This window comes from Drosophila pseudoobscura, chromosome X (assembly GCF_009870125.1).
Source record: "Drosophila pseudoobscura strain MV-25-SWS-2005 chromosome X, UCI_Dpse_MV25, whole genome shotgun sequence".
NCBI classification, from domain to species: Eukaryota; Metazoa; Arthropoda; class Insecta; order Diptera; family Drosophilidae; genus Drosophila; species Drosophila pseudoobscura.
Genome location: NC_046683.1, coordinates 47,178,079 through 47,191,938, shown reverse-complemented (window position 1 = coordinate 47,191,938; position 13,860 = coordinate 47,178,079). Strand labels below are relative to the sequence as shown.

General features: G+C 42.2%; 1 protein-coding gene across 2 annotated transcripts in view; it reads left to right on the top strand.

Moving 5' to 3' along the window:
• The first annotated feature begins 7,262 nt into the window (after nucleotides 1–7,262).
• Nucleotides 7,263–13,860, top strand: part of sNPF-R (short neuropeptide F receptor) — a 36,420-nt gene continuing 29,822 nt past the window's right edge. For both annotated transcript variants that reach the window (XM_001353494.4, XM_033383161.1), the window contains exon 1: nucleotides 7,263–7,748. The gene's annotated coding sequence lies outside the window, so the exon portion shown is untranslated. The remainder of the gene's footprint in view (nucleotides 7,749–13,860) is intronic.

Sequence of the window (13,860 nt, the reverse complement as noted above, 5' to 3'; positions counted from 1 at the left end):
TGATGTTCTTTCTGTGAAAATTGAATGACTCGTAACTAGATGTAGCCTCGACGATGGTGGCACGGGATATGCCACAAGTCATCCTTATCGCTAATGCTGGATCTAAGGTTATCATGGTAAACGCATTATCATCATTAAGCACTTGCTGCAATTATGGCGCTAATTGAATTTCTAAATGAATATAATGAGTCGACAGCAACAACAGCAACATCAGCGGCGTGGACCAGGATATACGAAGCTCTGAGGCTGATCCCCACAACAATGGAAATTATATAATAATAATTGCCCAAGCTGCCCTAAACGACTTTTCAGTACCCTATATGGACGGCAGCTTCTTTCCCATGAAAGTGTGATACGAAAATAGCAAAGAATGGGTTTCAGGACCTAAAAATGTATACAAGTCTAAAGATATTTTTTTAACGAAATGTGGCAGAGCTTATAATAATGTACATATGTATATATGTATACTCGTTTATACATATATACACACATATGTCCATTTATTCTTGATCAGGACAATATCGTTTCGTCTGTCTGTTTCTATAATTCTTCGCATAATTGGGAAGCTATGATTGGTTGTAACCTTTCACAGACCAGACCCTTCTTGATCTCTTGACTGCAATCTCCGATCTTGATTGCAGATCACTTCACATATATATGAATAAATATATCTGTCAAAGGAAGAGAAATTATACTCAGCAAAAAAAAAACCCGCTTTATGTGTATAGAAATGATTTTGTAAGAGTTATCTTTTGTGCTACGCTACAAGTGGGTCAACAGCAGTCTCAGAACTAATATTCCCCAAGCCCAAGGAGTTGGATTCCTTTGTGAGTGAAAAGGACGAGAGTCTCCTGTAATTAGGTTAAACACACACGTGGCTCCAAGTGCCTTACTTGTCTCTGTCTGTGTGTGTTTATGTGTGTGTGTGTGTGCGCGAGAGTGTGGAGTGTATGTGGGTGGCAGAGTGTTGTGGCCAGGCTGGAGATAAAACGTTACAAAAATGAGGTGAGAAAATGAAATAAAACAACCAACGGCTGGCACAACTAATAAAAATGGCGCGTAATTTGCACGTTTAACCGCATGACAGCGGAAAAATTACATACACAATCCATGCACACATAGACACAACACAGAGGAACAGCTACACGTATACAACTGCAGCCCACACTCACACATGCACTCACACGCACAAGCACACGTGTGGTGTCTAAATGTGGTGTCTGAATTACAATTACATGGCCAGGCAGAGACAAAAGCAGACGGAGATGGAGAAGCACTCAAGTCCCCCACTGGACGGGCGGACTGTCCTTGTATTTGGGTAGTTGTGCGAGGGGGTGGGGGAGCGGAGGCTGCTGTGGAGGCTCCTGTGCTGGACATTTGAGCATATGGTGGCATAATTATCTTGTTGCCTTCTCCAGCATCTCGGCTTAGCCATCCACCGTAGTGCCCTTACTCGTGCGGCGCTCCCTGGCCCGAGATGGGTTGATTAATTGAAATATTCGTGGGCCTGATATGTGGGGCTGGCGGGGGGACCTATGCAGGCGATGACTGACAATTTACAGCATATGCTGGAGAGTCAATAAGGATAATATGATCAGTAATAATACTCGTGTCTTACTTAATGAATTTTGAAAGAGTTTCATCCTCTCGTTCCGCCAGCAGAACTCTCTCGGGGCTCTATCCTGAGTTTGACCAGTAGGTTGATTCTCTAGGATATAGGAATACAATTTTGAAATATAATTGAGATAAATACCTATTATAAATAATATTGCGTTGTAACTGCTATTGGTTTACTCTTTTATCTTGGGATACTTACCACTTAATTGCTTCAATCTTTGGGTATACATAAAGCTATAGTGCGAAGATCTGACTGACTTAGATCGATTTGGAATAGTTATATTAAACTTAACTTATTACCTATACAGAAGTGTATCCCATTGTCTCTATCAAGTCGGGGGTGCTGTGTAAAAACTTGTTGCCTGAACTTTTAATTAAGCCAAGAGTTTGTGTAATGTATCTGAGTGTGCCTGTCAGTCCTTGGAATGGGTGTGCAAAATTAACAAATAAGCGTATAAATTATGCCACACACGCTGACAACGCACACATACTCGTACTTGTAGAGAAGCCTATGCACGATTGTGCCTGCCCAGAAACAGGGAAATATGAGACCCATATGTCGACATGGTGCTGTGAGGGACGGGAATGGAATGGCGCCTCTGCAGCTCTGCCATTTGCTGCCATTGTCATCGATGTTCCTGCTCGGTCTTACGCTGGCCCAGTAGCTAGCAGCCCGGACTGTCCGTCTTCGTATTACATTGCCCTTAAAACGCACTGCGTTCGTTCTCGTTGTTGATGGTCATTGCTATGTTCCTGCTGGTCAAACATGACACTTCCCCAGACCCAACAGACAATCGAGGCAACGACTTTCTACTGCCCTTGTTTGTCGTTGTTTCCATTAAATTAAATCGATCCTACAGGAGGTTTTACATCCAGTATATAAAAATATCGGGTCATTTTGTTTGTGTGAAAATTCCTCCCAAACGGCTCGACTCAGTTTTATGCATTTTTTTGTTTGTTTATTTAGTAGGTATATGAATGGGTTATTAACTGTTTTCTTCTTGGTACTCACAATTTTTAATGCATATAAACATGTGGCAATTGCGTAAATCAAATCCACAACGACAACAAGTACATCCAGCATTTAAATCCGCTTCGTTTCTTTGCTTCGCATCAGACAACGAGCCAAATATTGAATATTTCGCTCATCCGAAAGTGCGGATTGGTGTCATGGACAACGAATGTCCACTTTGTACAAAGATGAGTCAGATAGTATGTGTTCCGCATCATGAAATTTGTAGCTACTTGAAATCGAGACACCACAAGAACCATTGAACGGCTTGCTCATCGGCACGTACCCAGATTCAAACCTCTTCCCGAAGTCCATTCGCACATTCGATTTATGCTCGATAAATTGCGGGAAATGATTTGCAGCTATAAAATACTATCATTGACCTGCATATGTACATTTTACTCTTATATTCTGGTCGGTTTTTTTTAGTTTTGCTTGGACAGAGCTACTCCAGGAGGGGGCTTTTACCAGTTTTCAGAGGGTATCACTTTCCTACAAATATGTACATCCCGCCGGGTAAGTTCTATGTGGCATATCCTGAATCGTGGACTTGGAAGCTTCTCCATGTGCCTGGCCGCGGCTGGACTGGCATCGATAAGCCTCCGAGCAACTGAAAGCGTGGAAACGTTCCGCTTTATTGCTATGACTGCCGTTGAACTGGCCGTCATCAGTTTTTACGCAAAGATTTAACGATGGGGTGGCTACATGCTCAAAAGTAGATAATCCCCAACCGAAATACTTGTACCTTACGCCTGGCGTAAAATATAAAATAAAAGTGCAATAAACTGACCCAAAGGGCAGCAATTATTTTGTGAGCAGAAAAGACATTTCGAGCGAGGCTTTAAGCTAATGGAGGTCATACGGACAACGATCTAACACCAGGAAAAAGATCCGTGAAGTCTCAGCAAGAACTTATTGTTACCAATGTTTCCTCGCACTTAGCTGAACGTTTTAATACTTTAATTTATTTTAATTTTCAAATAAGTTTAGTATTCAATAAGAAGCAACATTTGCTTAGCTCAATGCCAACGACACGGCAGTGACAATCATTAAATTCACTACAACCAATGTATAGCGAGTTCACCCCCTCGTTAGGGGTACCCCAACGATGACTTTGATGGCTCAACGTGTTTGTTTTTCATAATTTACGAGCCGAAATGTTTCATTTCATGTTTTATGGCAAATAAATTATGGACCATCTCCCCCTGCAAGGGAAGGAAGCTTAGCCACCGATAAGAACTTCTGGTTCACAAAAAACCAAAAAAAAAAGGGAAAACCCCAGAAAAGAAACATGACAAAATAATGGAAGAAGAACTGCAAACGGATAGAGGGAAATTTATGTGCGTTTATTGATTGCCAAACGAAACACAACAGAAAAAAAAGGATGAAAACTTGTCCAGAAACCGAGTAGATTTTATGTAAATTTCACTTTGGTCCTCAACGCGACTTTTATGAAGACAAAGTGCAGCTGAGTCGTGGCTTATAAGGAAACGCCCAACTCAAGTCAAAGGGATTCTGGGCTTGGGCTCTCGACAATGGTTGGCGTGCAGTCAATGAGCCTTGAAAGAGGAAGTCATCGAGAGTGGTCCCTTAAAGTGGCCAGGCCAAGGACAACACTGAAGAGAAATTCGTCCTAGATCTGTGGTAGTGGAGTCATGGAGCGCCAAGAGTCGGGCTAGGCAGTAACGCCACATGTGGGATAGCCCGCCCATACTTACTCGTATGTACATATGTGGGTCATTTATATGCAAAGCATATAGCCAGGCTTCACAATATGCGGGCTCTAATAAGCTGAAGAGCCTGGAACTAGCATTGGGACTGGTTCTGGGAGTGGGTGAACACCGCAAGCACGTATTCCTACTGCACCCAGGTAGTCTGGACTATAATTTGGTCTCGCATCGAACTCAGCCCCAGCCTCTCGTAGCATCCTTCAGCAACAGCTGCTGCCATAAATATAATTTCAATAGAAAAAGTTGCCAATACCAAATATAAGGTCCAAGTGTGGTTCGTGCCCTGTAAGAACCTCTCAAACTCATAACAATAGTAGTTCCTCCCTCCCACGTCAAGCGGCAGGACCTACGAAAAATGTGTTTATTTTGAGATTTTCTCTCCATACTTTATTGCTTAATAATGTTTATCCGTGCCAAAAATAAGAACAAACTTTTTTACTTTAATGCTGAAATTGAGCTAAGGGGAAAAACTAGTTTAACGAACCGATAAAACAAAAACTTACTGGGAGAAATAACTAAAAAAAATAATAATAATTCTTTCGAAAAATAAAAAGGGGACAACGCTGTTCACAATAGGGATATTAAGGTGTAAAGAGAATTGAACAAATAAAAATACTCCTAATTGTGTCCATAATAATACTTTATATTTATTTTGTATTTTTCAGTTAAGTTAATTCTCTTTTATGCTGAGTTCATTTAATATTTAGCATGTATCCTTCGAAATACGAATATTCACTCAAAAATTCAGGCAATGCCCCTTATGTGATGATTCTGTTACGAAGTTGCTACTAAATAGCATAAGGAAATAAATTAAATAAAAAAAACAAAAGCAGAAAAAACGTTGAGAGTCTATGTAGTTGATATTGGGAGGATTATTTAAATTCCAATTAATTAATTTAAATTGGCTTTACATAAAAGGTCTTTCACCTATGAGTAAATATATATCTCCACACAAAGTCTAACAAAGATGATTTATTAAAACTGATAAATCGTCAGAAAAAAAACAAGATTGGGATTGCTCATTTGTTGTTTCTAGGGCAACAAGCAAAAAGCATTATACTTCAGACCGAGTTGATTTTAAATTGAATGCTAAAAATAAATCAAAAAATATGCTCAAGAAAGCATCAGTCGTTGAATGAGATAAATATATGTAGCTATATATATACATATATGTATATGTTTATGCCTAAGATGTATGTACAGATAAATATGTGTATAAGTATTTATTTATGAAACTGTAGATAAAAGTCAGCGACGAACCAGCGATAGTTGGACAGAAATAAAATTTGCTTGGGAGAGAAATTCAGTACAAAATTCGCTGATACGAATATTGGTAATGCGGCAAGACGCATATGGTTGGCAATGGTAATAAGGCAATGACGTCCGTGCTCTGCATGGAGAATACATACTGATTCTCGGAATAGCCCATCTTAATCCCGGTATCCTGGCATAGCAAATCAAAGGTAAACGAATGAAATCTATATAATCTTGTACTGAAATAACTTGTATTATTAATTGTGGATATGGTTTGAAAGGAACTGAACGAAACGAAACGAAAGAGCAGACAGACTGAAATTGTTCATAAAATTAAGTGGAAACAATGGGAAAGTTTAAGGTAAAATGTAAATAGTCGGCAGTTAACGGGTACCAAACACACAATCCAAATTACCGTCGTGATTTTGGCGAGCGTTGTCGTTTTCTGCTTTCGAAAAATTGTCTGGCATATGCGGCGTATGCGCAACGCGGATTTATCTTACAATGTCAACAGGGCAGGGGGTTCGTCTGGATTATATATGTATGTCTTATGTAAGAGCGCACATATATGGGACACGTACTCAGTTACAATATGTACGGGTGGAGTTGCCTGTAAAGTAAGTAAAAATTCATGAAAGCATCACTGGAATACAAGTACGCTACACAAATTTCCCCAAAGAGTCTGAGCACCGACCGTCTCAGGTAGATGGTGGTCTTTGTTTATGGTAATCGGCTAAGGGAGGGAGCCACTATTCACTTTACTCCTGCCAGAGCACAATATATGTGTCAGGCGAAGAGGTGCTTAAAAAATATGAAACACACCCTCACATACATACTCGTACTTGGCGGCAAGTGGCAACTCCATCAGATTGTGGCCCACCTGGCTTTAATACAGAAATCGCAGCTGCAGCAGTTGCCTGGAGCCTCTGTTGTTGCCTGATCACAATGCCCTTGACTGCTTGTGATTTCCTGCGGAAGTTCTTAGCGAGAGATAACCAAACAAATGAGAATATCCGCGTCGAGGGTTCCGATTCTTGGATACCCGCTTCTTGGAAATTATTGGAAGTTTAAGTTCTTGGAATTTGAATATGAAACCTCTCGCAACTGATTCTCACTCGATCGTCATGCAGTTTACATTGTGAGAGGTTTAAATCATCTTTTATCTTTATCTTTCATCTTTTAGCAACCCACATACACCATCCTCTGGGTATAGTCTAACCTTTCAACCAACGAATACAGGGTATGCAAAATTAAACACTGTATGGAGACGGATGAGCGGTGAGGTGAAGAGGATGAAGAGAGGTGTGTAGCGTGTGTCAAGGGGAAATCGAGTTAATGGATTGATTGGATGAGATACATTTATGGTCCATCTTCTCGGGTAGAGTAAATATCTTGAGTTTGGATTGGCTGATTGGTTCTGAGAATCAGGGCTATCCTTAAAGACTTGGTTACTATAATACGGAGGGACTTGCATTTAATTTAACCATTTTGTTAAATTATCAACTTCCTCGTACAAAGCACTCATAACTCACTCATTTCGTTGAAATTCGTTGAAAAAAAGCTCAAACTTAACGGCGAAAATTGAGTGAATGCCAAAGACATACGAAGACTGCGTCGTTCGGCTCGGGACACGATGCCTTATCAGAAAGTAACCTGTTGGTCGGCGGCACGGCAGTGCTGCCCATCAGTTGCTTGTGTTTTCTCGTGGAAGTTGGACGCGAATCGGCAGAAGCGCACCCATTCAATTTCGATAGAGAAAGCACACAGGGAATTGTCTCCGGCAAAAGACAGAAATATTTTTATTTTGAAGTGAAGAACAGTGAGAGAGAGAAGGAAGTGAAGAGGAGGCCAAACAAGTGCCGGAACGTGCTCGAGTGTCTCCATTTTTGCGGTTTTCTTATGTGGACACCCGTTTCCCTCATCAAATTGGCATACGCGTACCCTCCTCAGTGCTGACACGCCGCCGGTCGCCAATTTTCGGTTTTTGTTTTCATTTCAATACGAGACAAACTTTTCAACTTTTCGGTTTTGCTTAATGCAGAACAATATTATTTGACTGCCGGTTAGCGTATAACTGGCAGCAATAAACTTGAAATTAAATAAATTTTCCCAAGTGCGTGGAGAGAGAAAGGGAGGTGAGTGGATTAAACACAAAAATGTATTTGTTAATAAGTTGGACATGTTATTTGGGGGCCGGGAACTTGGCCCAAAGCCATACCCAAAGCCAGACCCAAAGCCAGACCGAAAGCCAGACCCAAAGCCAAAGCCATAGACTGAGTCAAAGCTAAAGTGTAACCCGGAGTATATTCATCGGCACAAATTGAATTCCTTCCAACTTTTTCCTCGGCCTCTTTTCTTTTTTTTTTCCTTTCATCTCTTGCCCCCAAAAAAAAGTTTTATTTCACTGCCAAGCGAGAAAGTGAAAGATGGAGACAAGGAAGTCCCGAAAAAAACATTAAACTTTCACTTTGTTTTGCGACAAAACAAATAAGTTAGCAGGAAAAAAAGAAAATAAAAAAAAACGTACGGCTGGCTAAAATAGAAAAAAGAGATCCGTAAGAATGAAATGCTAAATGCATTCAAAGAACTCGAAACAGAGTGAGACACGTATTCCGTTTGCTTTTTATGGCACAATCGAATGACTTGGCCGTGACTGTTCCTTAATTAAAAATGCAAATTTCCCTTAATTTGAATAGAGCTCTTCGAAAAACAAGCGGAAGAAGAGCATCTACAAGACCAACTGCAAGAGAATGGTCCCCAACAACTGTAGATTGATTTTAATTGATCCCATCTGACACGGATGCCAGTCATCCATCCATCTATCCATCCATCTATCCAACCATCCATCCATCAATTGTTTATTTGATAAGCAAACGCATTGATTGCTTTTGTCCATCTATGGTCGGCTCTCTCCGACTCCGACTCCAGCTCCGTCTTCGTCTCCGGCTCTGTTCCAATGAATGCTAATGAGTGCTCTGCTCAGGTGGGAATTGGACTGGTTTATGCGGCGTATGCGTAATGTTAATCAGAATTGTCCTGGGGCGTAATATGCATATGTGATTGGGAGTTGGAATAGGGAATAGGTAATGAATTATGGTTTCTTAGCCTGAATAAGAACCATGGTCCACATTGCGTATACATTATATGCGTATACGTAACGGAATACAAGACTCTCCATATCTGGGAAAATGCTGAGCCCTGAAATTGCAGACAGTGCAGAGTCCAACCGCAATTCGCCAGCCATTTTCCGCTTAAAGAAGTTGGGCAGTGAGACGAGGAGACGCGGTGGGCAAACGCATTTCAATTTGCATATGCGGACACGCCAATGCCCGCTGATGGCCACTGAAATGGGTCCTTGAGGTAAGCCAGCTCGCCAAAATTTCGCAGTTAAGACCAAAATGGGGAAGATGTTCGCATGGACTGAGATAGCAACCGCAATGTCATCAGTCGATTAAGGTGGTTCTGCTTTCTCTCCGCTCCGCTCCGCTTCTCTCTTCTAACTCGCACTGCTCTGGCCGCCGTCCATTTGCATTTGAATCAGCATGTGGCCAGAGCGAGAGAGCCACGGAACACAGTTGGAGGCCACAACTTTTCAGCACTTTTCAGCACATTTCGGGCTCAAAACTTTTTATTTTTACTGTTGTCAAGTGCTCATTGGAAAGAAAGGGTATGCTCGTATTGTTAACATCATACTAGAATCGCTGAATCTGTAGAATCCGAATCTGTTCCTTTACCAAGCCGAATGAGTGAAGAATCTTCTGCATTAATGGATTGAATCTACGAAAGTCTGTCTGCTTGCCTTTAGGTATCCACCAGTCGAGTCTCCTCTATGCCCAAAATCGACTCAACTTGTTTTCCCTGTGCTCGTGTATCGTTTTCCATTTTTATTGGTTACTAAGTTTTGCATAAATTATGCACGAGGCTGCATGTGCATGGGTTTGTGTGTGTGTTTATGGGGAAAATCGCTTGATAAGAAATGCGTATAGGTAGGGATGGGATGGAATGGCGAGCAGGCAGGGCATGGAATGGATGGCAGAAGGCGGAAGGTGGCCTGGATTCCAGCAGCTGCTTGAATTTATTTGATTTCTCACAGTCGCAAGTCACAGGTGACATTTTTATGGCCAATCTGAGCGACGGAGGCCCCTGGTCCGGACCCAGACCCGGACCCGGACTCGAGGACATCTCGAAACAGTCAACAGCAACCAGAACACGGCCTTCGAGTGCTGGGGACTGGCTCTGGGAACTCAGGCCACGGCATGGCCATAAAACGATTGGCATTCTCAAGGCCAGCAGCGGTTGCCATTGACATTGCCTTTGACTTGGTCTTTGGTCTTGGGTTCCTTTGAAAGCAGGCCCTGTAGCAGCAGCCACACAGCCACACAGCAACACCCACACCCTCATCCACACCCACAGCCACAATGTAATCTGGGCTCGTAGTCTGAGGGTCTGAGGGGTGGTCGAGCCAGATTCTTGTTTTCTATTGACAGTCACTCAGACGATTGCGACTAGGATTTTCAAATTTCTCCAGAGACCAACGAGACCGGCTTAGAGCTCCGACCATTCATTCCCCACTGCCCCGTGCGACCTTTCGGTGTACCTACCGACTAGTTTCGTTTATGATTTCGGTTCATCCAGTTGCTCACTTAACTTTTGTCAATAATTCAGTTCCCAGTGGGAGAAACACACGCTGCCAGAGATTCAGAGTGGGGCCAGAGTTTCCTCCAGTGGAACCCAAAAAATTAATTGCTTTTCAATTAGACGCCCGACGGACAGAATATAAAAAAAAAAAATGCCCCGTTGAAGCTTCATGGATACAGAGAAACCGCAATTGGGGGCCCGGGGATTTGGATTGAAGTGAGGGCCATTACTGGCTGTGGGCTATAGGAAAAGGCCCATACCCTGCGGCCAGCAGCATAATTAATTCTCTATTCATGAAAGAGTCGCTTGGGCTGCGTCGCTGCCGATGGGTGAATTTTCAGAAATACTTGCGTGTAAAAGTATAACCAGATCTCGGGACTCATCCGATTTTGCGTACTCGTAGTGAATAAATTAAACCAAAAATCAAAAATCGATTTAGAAAACAACATCAGAGGTTGACAATTTCAGTTCATGTTATTTTAGCTGTATTTCCAGAGAATCTCTTTCGTATTTATTGTATTTATTATAATATATTCTGTGCCAGAATTGATGCTCACTTGAAGAGTATCCATTGATTCATTATCATACTATGGCCATCATACTATACTCGCCATGGTCTCTACCATCGTCATCATCACAGCGCTTTATCCCCATTACCATTCCCATCGCCACCCATGTTGACTCAACCCCATATCGTGTCGAGCAGACCGCGGCCGCACCGCGGTTCAAATATCATTAAAATGCAAAAATTGACGTACGGCAAAGAGGAGCTGGGCAGCGGAGTGGTACTCGTGGCAGGGACCAGGGTTATGCTCGGGGGCCACAAAATAGAGATAGCGCCATCCACATAGATAATACACGACGTGGGTGGCATAGGGAGCTGGCTGCCCGCTGCCCCGTGTCCCCGTTGCCCCGCTGTCCCGCTGTACCGTCTCTCAGTTCTTGGCTCTTGGCACTGCTTTGTCGGATATCCCGTCCACGGAGTGAACATTTAATTAATTGCGTTTGCTGGCTTGGTGCGTTGATTAAAACTCCATTTACAATGTTTGGCTAACATTTAAGTCGGAGCCAAGGGAGTTAGTTGCTTATTAATTAGCATACTTAGACAGGGCCAGAAAGCTGCCACAGCCACTTTCTGGCTGCACTATCCCTTAGACTTCTTTATTCTGAGTGAACATATTACAGAGATAAATCAGCATAGCGATAAACCGAAATCGAGACGGGTAATTGGATGCTCGTAATACCGAACCGAAGGTCAGCCGAAAAGACCCCCAAAGGATCCCCAGACTATGATAACTTAATCGCTTTAAAGCAGCTGGCAGGCCACAAAAAGGTCAAGTTCTCAATTTGTCTGAAATGGTTTGCTTTTTATACCCGATACTCAAAATGAGTATAGGGGTATATTCGATTTGTGGTGAAAATGGATGTGCGTAACGTCCAGAAGGAATCGTTTCCGACCCTATAAAGTATATATATTCTTGATCATCATCAATAGCCGAGACTATAAGAGCTAGAGCAAACGAATTTGGTAACCACACTCCTGTGATATCGGACCTTGACAAGTTAGTTTCAAAATTTCGACACACCCCCTTCCGCCTCCGCAAAGGACTAAAATCTGGGGCATACACAAATCTCAAATCTCTATTAAGGGTAACCATATTTAGTATCCAATCTGGATCGGATCGGATTATTATTATCGCCAAAAAAAGTAAGTCGCTACGCAGCGCCCGACGACACGCTCAGACTGATTTTCTGTCTCTCTCGCACGCACTCTTTGTCGTGTCGTGCAATGTTAGCGCCGTCTGGTGGAGGAGAGCCATACTGACTAAGTATCGGGTATAAATGTAGAGTTGCGGTCGCCGCAGCAACTCACAACGTTCCCCCTCGTTTAATATTATGAAGGATAACTTTTTATGAAAACAGCTAGGAAATTGTTTCAACCTGGAATAATACCTGGAGTAAAATTAAATTTATTATTTGTTAAAAATATGTTCCCCTTTTGTCGTGTTCCACAGGAACACAGAATAATTTTCTGATTGTTTTCCAATCAGACCAAAAATATGTAAAAATATTCAAAAAAATGTACCTTAGTATTATTTATAAAGTAAATGATTTGGAAGCTTTCTCCCACCCTTTCCACCAGCCATTTTCTTTCCATTCTCTATTAAAAATTGAAAGACGTTTGATTTGCCCGAACTTATGGAAAGGTTGAAGCGAAGGCTGAAGCTGAAACTGCCCCAAGAAAAAACTCGATTTGGTGGCACTGCCTTCTGACTGGCCACGCTACCCTCATTATGAGTGATGGGCGAAGACATTTGCAAAGTGCACCGCCTTCTGATAAGGACAATGATAAAGACAAAGGAGCAAAAAAGGTTCGCGAGCAACGGCGGCAGTAGTATCGGCTCCAGAGACCAACAAACCCATCGAGCAGCACTCATCCGGTTGAGATTGCTCTACGGTATAAATTTATGAGGCCATTGTCTCCTGCTTAACCGCAGAATGCTTGCAATGGAAGCTGCACTAAATGGTCAATTAATTATGGTCGCTGGCCCTTGAACCAGCCCCACAATCACGCAGACACACACCACAAACCACACACGAAGTGCAGTCTTAAAGTGCGCCCTGGCGTGTGTGAGCAATGGAATCGCGTGAGCATAGGTTAAGGCTGAGGCAGGGTCCGGGGCCGGGTCCTGGGGGAGAGTCATGTATGTACAATATATTCGCCATAAAATTCATTGATTCTCATTCGATTCTAATATTGGTTTTGCCTGGTATTCTCGTACTCGAACTCGTGTGTGTTTCCCGGCCCGGGCGCCGATGTCGCCGCCCGTTATGCAAGGACACGGAACAGAGAGCAGGGACCGAGGACCGAGGACCAAGGACCAAGGTTGGGCAAACAAATGGCGTCAAAGACAAGGGAAATTGGTTTCATTTTTGCAGTTGTTGTTTTTTTTGTTTTTTGGTGTGGGGCCATTGTTGCTGTGGCAGCCGGAAAAAGGTTAAACGCCCAAACAAGTGAGCAATGCCATCATGGAAAAGGCACAAAATGAGCCATACTTGTACAAACAGGGATAAGCGGATATGGGAAAAGGGTTCAAAGAGCGCGTAGAAAGGTGTGGGACTATGGAAAAGTTCCAAATCTTCAGATAAGACACACAAACGCACACACACATATGTATGTATATTTTAAGTAATTTGTATCTGTATTCGCCAAAGGACAAAATGACTATAGAGGACACTGCCATTCAATGGCAAACGACAACAAAAATGGAATACCATTCCAAGACAATAGACAAACGATAGATGATATTGTCATAAATCCCGAATCAATACACTTTAAATATAATCAAAAGACAGGCCTACAGGGCACTTACTATTTTGCGTTGATAAAAGTAAGCTTTTCTAAGATATACTGTATCATTTACGCTGCATTTGTTAAAATTGACTCTGGTATTTACCAATACTTTTCCCTTTTTAGTTTCGAATAATATAAATACATATATCAATAATCTGAAAGACTCATTACATTATATAAAGCCTAATTGATGGTCTCAATCGGAAATTTTAGTTTGACCTGATCAATTGTATTGTTTTTTTTTTTATTTACTC